This window comes from Malus domestica, chromosome 07 (genome assembly GCF_042453785.1).
Source record: "Malus domestica chromosome 07, GDT2T_hap1".
NCBI lineage: Eukaryota > Viridiplantae > Streptophyta > Magnoliopsida > Rosales > Rosaceae > Malus > Malus domestica.
In genome coordinates this window covers 4,055,166-4,062,893 of record NC_091667.1, presented here as the reverse complement: position 1 = coordinate 4,062,893, position 7,728 = coordinate 4,055,166, and the positions used below count along the sequence as shown (strand labels likewise).

The following is a 7,728-nucleotide window of genomic DNA, read 5'->3' as shown; positions in this document are numbered from 1 at the left end:
CTTATATGTATATTCTCATTCCTACCTAGCACGAGGCCTTTTGGGAGCTCACTGGGTTCGGATTCTATCGGAACTCCGAAGTCCCGAAGTTAAGTGAGTAGCGCGCGAGAGCACTCCCATGATGGGTGACCCACTGGAAAGTTCTCGCGTGAATTCCCAGAAACAAAACCGTGAGGGCGTAGTCAGGGCCCACGGCGGACAATATCGTGCTACGGTGGTGAAGCTAGCCCGAGATGTGGTGGGGGCCCGGGCCGGAATGTGATAATTTGGTATCAGAGCCTAACCCTGGCTGTGGTGTGCCGACGAGGACGTCGGACCCCTTAAGGGGGGTGGATTGTGAGATCCCACATTGCCCATGGGAGTGATCCTTATATGTATATTCTCATCCCTATATAATGCGAGACCTTTTGGGAACTCACTGACTTCGAGTTCCATCGGAACTCCGAAGTTAAGCGAGCTTGTGTTATTGCTGAAGCGGAGAGATGTAAATCCTGAGTTTATGAGCAGCTTTATTGATAACTGTAAAAACTTTTGTAACCAATAGATTCTTAATTTTCCCAATAAGAACATTCTATGGGTGTAATTCTAATGAAAAATAATATAATGTTCTGACTTCTGACTTCTTAAGATGAAGGATCCTTTTGTTCATAGACTTGTTAATTTTATTGCATATGCATTTTCTGTTGTTCACTAAGGTGGCCCTTGTTAAGAGAGGATCGGCTTGGATAGGATAACTCAGTATATTGAAGACATTTTAAAGGAAGAAATGGATGCAAACTTTCACATTTCGTCCACGTTGAAGGCTATTCATGAAGAAAAGGTATTCTTACGAATTCCCACAAAAATAGTAAAGATTAAAAGGGATAACTTTTCTTCGGGGGAACCTTCAAATCAAGGATTAGTAAGGATACCTTTTCTTCATGAGTAACTTTTAACTTGAAAAGTTATCTTCTATTTTATCCTTCAAAATGTCTCCAATATAGTGAGTTATCCTATCCAAACAATCCTCTCTAACAAACGCCACCTTATTGTTTTTTTTTTTCTTCAAAGATCCGGGTTTCAGTTTTTCCGATATGAAATATAAAAATAAATCAATGGTCTGTTATCTCTTTTAGTTTAGTTGCCTCTAGTCGCACTTTGTTTTGCTCTATGCATTTGTATTGTTTGGACCTCCTTCCATTCGCTGGTATCTCTGTGGCCTATATTTTGGCCTCTCTGGTTTCTCTTTGCTGTATATTTTCAGCCTTTGGGTTTCCATACCAGGACCAAACAAAAATTGTGTGACATCTTCATTCGAACAGAGACCTTCGCTTACTAACGAGACAATGGATTCTAATAAAATTAGAATTAGAAAGATCGAACTGTTGTGTCAACATGTCATTGTCTCGGTGACGAACATCATTTTCTTTTCCCTTTAACTTATGTGCTTAAGAATCGAAATTAAGTTTCTTCTGTTATAGCCAACTTGATCAAGTCCAAATCTATTTAAGTAGCTTTTCTGTCGTAAAGTTTTCCTTCATTCCTCCCTCCTCCCACTACACGTCCTCCACCCCTCTTGATCTCCATCCTTTCTGTCGAAATAAAAAAACTAAAATCTAAATGGTTAACCAAAACCATCGACCTTACGACTTTGTAGTAAGCCTTTGCCAGGGCAGGGTTTAGAGAAAACGTCATAGGCTGTGTTGAACAAATCTTGAAAGCACCATTCGGCGGCGATGGAGCCATTCTTGTCGTGAAGCAACCGTGCGAGGCAAGAAAGATGCTTTTATTTTTCTAAAAGAAATTGCAACATCGACTGAACCTTGGTAGCGCCACAAAAAAGGTCACCAAAATATTACTATTACTAGTTCCTTAGTTAATAAACAAATATAGATGAAATTCTTGTAACCTTCAAAACTCTTGTTTATTTCATTAGTACACAATCTTTCCAGCTTACTCCACATTGGGCTGGTTTCGGTTTCGAAGGCCGGCCGGCTGAATCTGAACTACAATGGACTTATAAAACTAGACCCTTACTCCTTCATTCGACATATCTTCATTCAAGCTAAAAATCAAAGAAGGATGGCTCAAGTACTTCAACTCTCTCTCCTTTATGTGGCAGCAGTTGCTTTCATGTTTCAACAATGTTGTGGTATGTACTACTATGTAGTAATATTTTCACAACTTTTATCCCCGTACATATATTCATTTATCATAAAATGTTTATTTGATCCTTTTATCAGAGCGATATTTTGAACTAATATAAATTACGGGGAGAGAGAATCGAACTAGAGTATGCAAGGGGAAGCAAACCGTTAGTCTCTTTGATATGGAACAATTGTATTTTCTTTTCACTATTTATATGTATGTGCCATCATAAGCCATATATCCAATATTTTTTTTCTTGTGCGGTAACCGTGACGTTATGTACGCATGATTCAGATGGGAAGTTGATGAATGAGTACATAGGAGCCACCGGAATTCCTATAACATTTGACTCTGTACCGATTGACAGTGAGATCAACTTCCATTTCATACTCGGGTTTGCGATTGATGCAGACCGATCATGCATGCAACAAAATGGGATATTCTCACCATATTGGCAATCTACATTAACCCCACAATCTGTTGCAGCCATCAAGCAAAAACACTCTAATGTGAAAGTCATGGTAAGCCTCTCAGGTTGGAGCTTGGGTGAAAGTCCTTCACTGGTACAATCCAATAAACCCGAAAAAATGGGTATCTAACGCTGTCTCGTCACTTGGCTCGATAATCACCACTTACCATCTTGATGGCATTGACATAGACTACGAAAACTTCCCAAACCCGAAGAGCAGTAATTCATCGAGTTCTTTTGCTTTTTGTATAGGCGAGCTCATCACTGGCTTGAAAAACAAAGGACTCATTTCTGTTGCTAGTATTGCACCGTTTTACAGTACAACTGCGCCGTATGTTCAGCTCTTTGATGGCTATGCAGATGTTATAGACTATGTCAATCACCAGTTCTACACTGATAAGGTTACTACCGCGAAGGGGTATCTGCAAGCGTTCAAGCTTCGAGCCGCACAATTTGGGAAGGAAAAGTTGTTGCCTGCCTATGAAGTAGATGGAAGAGGAATTCAAGGGGATGCCTTTTTTGATGCTTTGACACTGTTGCAGACAAATGGATTCGAAATTAATGGGGTCATGATCTTCTCAGCGGATGCTTCTTCTAAAAACAACTTTTAATATGAGAGAAAATCCAAAGCTTTCTTGCTCAATTCTACTAGTAGTGCTAACTAGTCTAAGTACCTGGTTGAAATATATATACTTAGCCTCCTCGAATGCGGTCTCACTCGTGCAAGAGCGTATAGTTATTTTTTCATTTATCCGAAAAGTAGCAAAAGAGGTATTAGGAGAGTCCAAGGGCTTTGCCCCACACCAAAAGGAATCTTGGTGGTGGAATGAGGAGGTACAAACAAAGGTGAAGGCTAAGAAGGAATGTTGTAAAGCCTTATACAAGGATAGGACCGATGAAAATGGTGAAAGGTATAGAAAAGCGAAGCAAGAGGCGAAGAAAGCTGTGAGAGAAGCTAAGTTAGCGGCTTATGACGATATGTATAAGCGACTAGATACCAAAGAAGGAGAGTTGGATATCTATAAACTAGCTAGAGCAAGGGAAAAGAAGACAAGGGACCTAAACCAAGTGAGGTGCATCAAGGATGAGGATGGAAAGGTTCTTGCTACAGAGAACGCGGTTAAAGACAGATGGAAATGTTATTTTTATAATCTTTTCAATGAAGGACATGAAAGGAGTGCTTCTTTAGGGGAGTTGAGTAACTCAGAAGAGTGTAGAAACTACTCTTTTTATCGTAGAATTCGGAAGGAATAAGTGGTTGTAGCTTTGAAGAAGATGAAGCATAGAAAAGCAGTAGGCCCAGACGATATACCAATCGAAGTGTGGAAAGTTTTGGGAGAGACAGGTATAACATGGCTCACTGACCTTTTCAATAGGATTCTGAAAACGAAGAAAATGCCAAATGAGTGGCGAACGAGCACTTTGGTGCCTATCTACAAGAATAAGGGCGATGTACAAAATTGCATGAACTATAGGGGTATTAAGCTAATGAGTCATACAATGAAGCTCTGGGAGAGAGTCATTGAGCATAGATTGAGGCAAGAGACACGAGTTTCGGACAACCAATTCGGGTTCATGCCAGGGCGCTCAACCATGGAGGCAATCTATCTCTTACGAAGATTGATGGAAAGATATAGAGATGGGAAAAAGGATTTACACATGGTCTTTATAGATTTGGAAAAAGCGTATGATAGGGTCTCAAGAGACATTCTTTGGAGGATTTTAGAGAAGAAAAGAGTACGAGTAGCATATATCCAAGCTATACAGGATATGTATGAAGGAGCAAAGACTGCCGTAAGAACTCATGAAGGACAAACCGAAAGCTTTCCCATAACTGTAGGATTACATCAAGGTTCATCCTTAAGTCCTTACCTTTTTGCGTTGGTAATGGATGAGTTAACATGACATATTCAAGATGATATTCCTTGGTGTATGCTTTTTGCAGACGATATAGTGTTGATAGATGAAACTCAGGAAGGGGTAAATGCAAAGCTTAACCTTTGGAGAGAAGTGTTGGAATCTAAAGGTCTTCGCCTAAGCCGATCAAAGACAGAATATATGGAGTGCAAGTTCAGTGCAAATGGAGGCCAAAACGAGTTAGGGGTGAGGATCGGAGATCAAGAAATAACAAAGAGCGACCGTTTTCGTTACCTAGGATCTATCTTGCAAAAGAACGGAGAATTAGATGGAGATCTCAACCATAGAATACAAGCTGGATGGATGAAGTGGAAGAGTGCATCAGGCGTTTTGTGTGACCACCGTATGCCACTAAAGCTCAAGGGAAAATTCTATAGGACGGCAATAAGGCCGGCGATGCTGTATGGCACAGAATGTTGGGCGGTGAAGCATCAACACGTACACAAAATGGGTGTAGCGGAGATGAGGATGCTTCGTTGGATGTGTGGGCACACGAGAAAGGATAAGATTAGGAATGAGGATATCCGGGGTAAAGTAGGAGTAGCCGAAATTGAAGGAAAGATGAGAGAAAATCGGTTACGGTGGTTTGGACATATGCAAAGAAGGCCTACTGACGCTCCGATTAGAAGATGCGACTATGGGACAGAGGTTCAGGGCCGAAGGGGTAGAGGAAGACCTAGGAAAACTTTGGAAGAGACCCTAAGAAAAGACTTAGAGTACTTGGATCTAACGGAGGACATGACACAGGACAGAACACAATGGCGTTCTAAGATTCATATAGCCGATCCCACTCAGTGACTTGGATTTTCCAAGTCTCCAACCGAGAAGTTTTCCTCACTCGGGAAATTAAGGGAACACTACCTCAACCTACATGCTCCACTCACAAAGCTTCAACATACAAGCTTCAACAAAAGAAAATTCAAAGAACTTAGCGAAGAAGGCTTTGGTGTATTTAACACAATACGTTGAAATGAAGGAAAACTTATTTATTGATATCCCCGATAAGTTACAAATATGTACATATACTTGAGTCAAAATAAACAAACAAGAGGGAGCCTTCACAAAGGTTGCTTAGGAGAAGTCTCAGCAGTCGGTAGAGCCCCAGAAAGAGAAGGCACCGGATGGGGATCATTCGGAGCCTCAGTACTGGACAGAACCCTAGAAGGAGGAGGCATCAGAGGTTGATCATTTGGAGCTTCATTAAGCGGTACAGCCCCAGAAGACGAAGGCAATAAATGCCTTTGGAACAAACCCACAAATCTCTGATGATCAAGTAAAACCTGACCATCAGATTCCTTCATCTGGTCAAGCTTCCTCTTCATGTTTGTAGCATAGTCATGTGCGAGCCGGTGCAACTGTTTATTCTCATGCTTGAGCCCTCTAATCTCCTGTTTGAGACTCATCACTTCAGCCGCCAATGATTCAACTTGGCGGGTTCGAGCAAATAGGCGTTGTGCCATATTAGACACAGAACCTGCACACTGAACACTGAGAGCCAGAAAATCCTTAACAGCCAACTCATCAGACCGTTTGGAAAGTAGTCTGTTATCTTTGGGAGTGAGAAGGTTCCTGGCCACTACCGCAGCGGTCATATCATTCTTCATCACGGAATCCCCAACGGTAAGAGGACCAGTAGGGGAGACGAAGGATGGGCGCCATATGTTGTCTGGAGAAGGCGAGGCTGCCTCTTCAACAAGGTTCAAGTCAAAACGACGGTCGGAGGGGCCAGACATTTTCAAAGGTGTTGAAGAGAGAAGAGGTCGGACAAATCAAGATCTTAGAAGTGCAAGAATGGAGCTTCTACTGGTGGATATTCAAGTGTGCTTTGGAACTTAATGTCAGCCCCTATAAAAATCTGCACTCGACGAAGCTTCAGAAATCGAAGAGGCGCCTGCTCAGAAATCGAAGAGGCGTTTGCTTTCTCAAAAGCTGGGCTGCTCAGAGACCACGAGGGTTGATCTCAGAAATCGAAGAGGCGTTTGCTTTCTCAAAAGCTGGGTTGCTCAAAGACCACGAAGGCCGATCTCAGAAATCGAAGAGGCTTGCTTTCTCAAAAGCTGGGCTGTTCAGAGACCACGAGGGCCAATCTCAGAAATCGAAGAGGCGCCTACTTTTCCAGCCTTGTCAGCACCTGTCACACGCACACTCAGCTTTGCGGAAATTATGGGCATTCTGTCGAAGATTTCTGGCGAAGTAGAAAGCACATGAATCGTACTGTTCAATCACCCACTTCCCACACGCAACAGTAGCTCATGGGTACCACATATAACTTTGCCAAAGTTCTCTGACAAAGTTGAGACACGTGAAGCTTGTAGCTCCCACTACATCGCTCTGACCAAGAAGGGTAAAAGAATAGCAAAGAAACAACACTAACAAAGTTTAGACACATAAATTTTGAAGGTCTAGCTACCATATTATTACCCACAAGGGTAAAGGAACAGTACCACTGCTGGATAATTGGAAAGTCCCGGTGTGTCAACCTCTAGCAAACATGCCCAACCTTTACTCACATTCGAGAAAACACTCCCAACAAGATTGCTTGCTCCAAAATCGAAGAGGCACCGCCCTCCGAATCTCGAGAGCCAGACTCCCAACATGATTACTTTCTAAAAAATCGAAGAGAGGGTAAAGGAACAGTACCACTGCTGGATAATTGGAAAGTCCCTGTGTGTCAACCTCTGTGCTTCGTGGCAAGGTAGACTAGCAAACATGCCCAACCTTTACTCACATTCAAGAAAACACTCCCAACAAGATTGCTTGCTCCAAAATCGAAGAGGCACCGCCCTCCGAATTTCGAGAGCCAGACTCCCAACATGATTACTTTCTCAAAAGTCGAAGAGACACCGCTCTCCGAATCTCGAGAGCCAGACCCCCAGCAAGATTGCTTTCTCAAAAATCGAAGAGGCATCGTTCTCTGAATCTCGAGAGCTAGATCCCCGACAGGATTGCTTGTTCAAAAACCGAAGAGGCACCACTTTCCCAACTTCAAGAGCTGGATCTCCTTGGATAAAGCTTGTCTGTAATCTTCACACGCAACATCAGCTTTCCAGATACCACAGACCACTTTTTCAAAGTGCTCTGACAGAGTTAAAACATGTGAAGCTGGCAGCTCCCACTACCGTGCTATGACCAAGCAGGGTAAAGGAATAGCATTATTACTTGATGTTAGGGAGACTCCTATATATGTCGACCTCCATCCCCAACGGACAGGCAGA

The 7,728-nt window shown here is 42.5% G+C and overlaps 1 pseudogene; it reads left to right on the top strand.

Annotated features, from left to right (window-relative positions):
* The first annotated feature begins 2,290 nt into the window (after positions 1–2,290).
* LOC103420546 (chitinase 2-like) lies at positions 2,291–3,261 on the top strand (annotated as a pseudogene).
* Positions 3,262–7,728: the final 4,467 nt, after the last annotated feature.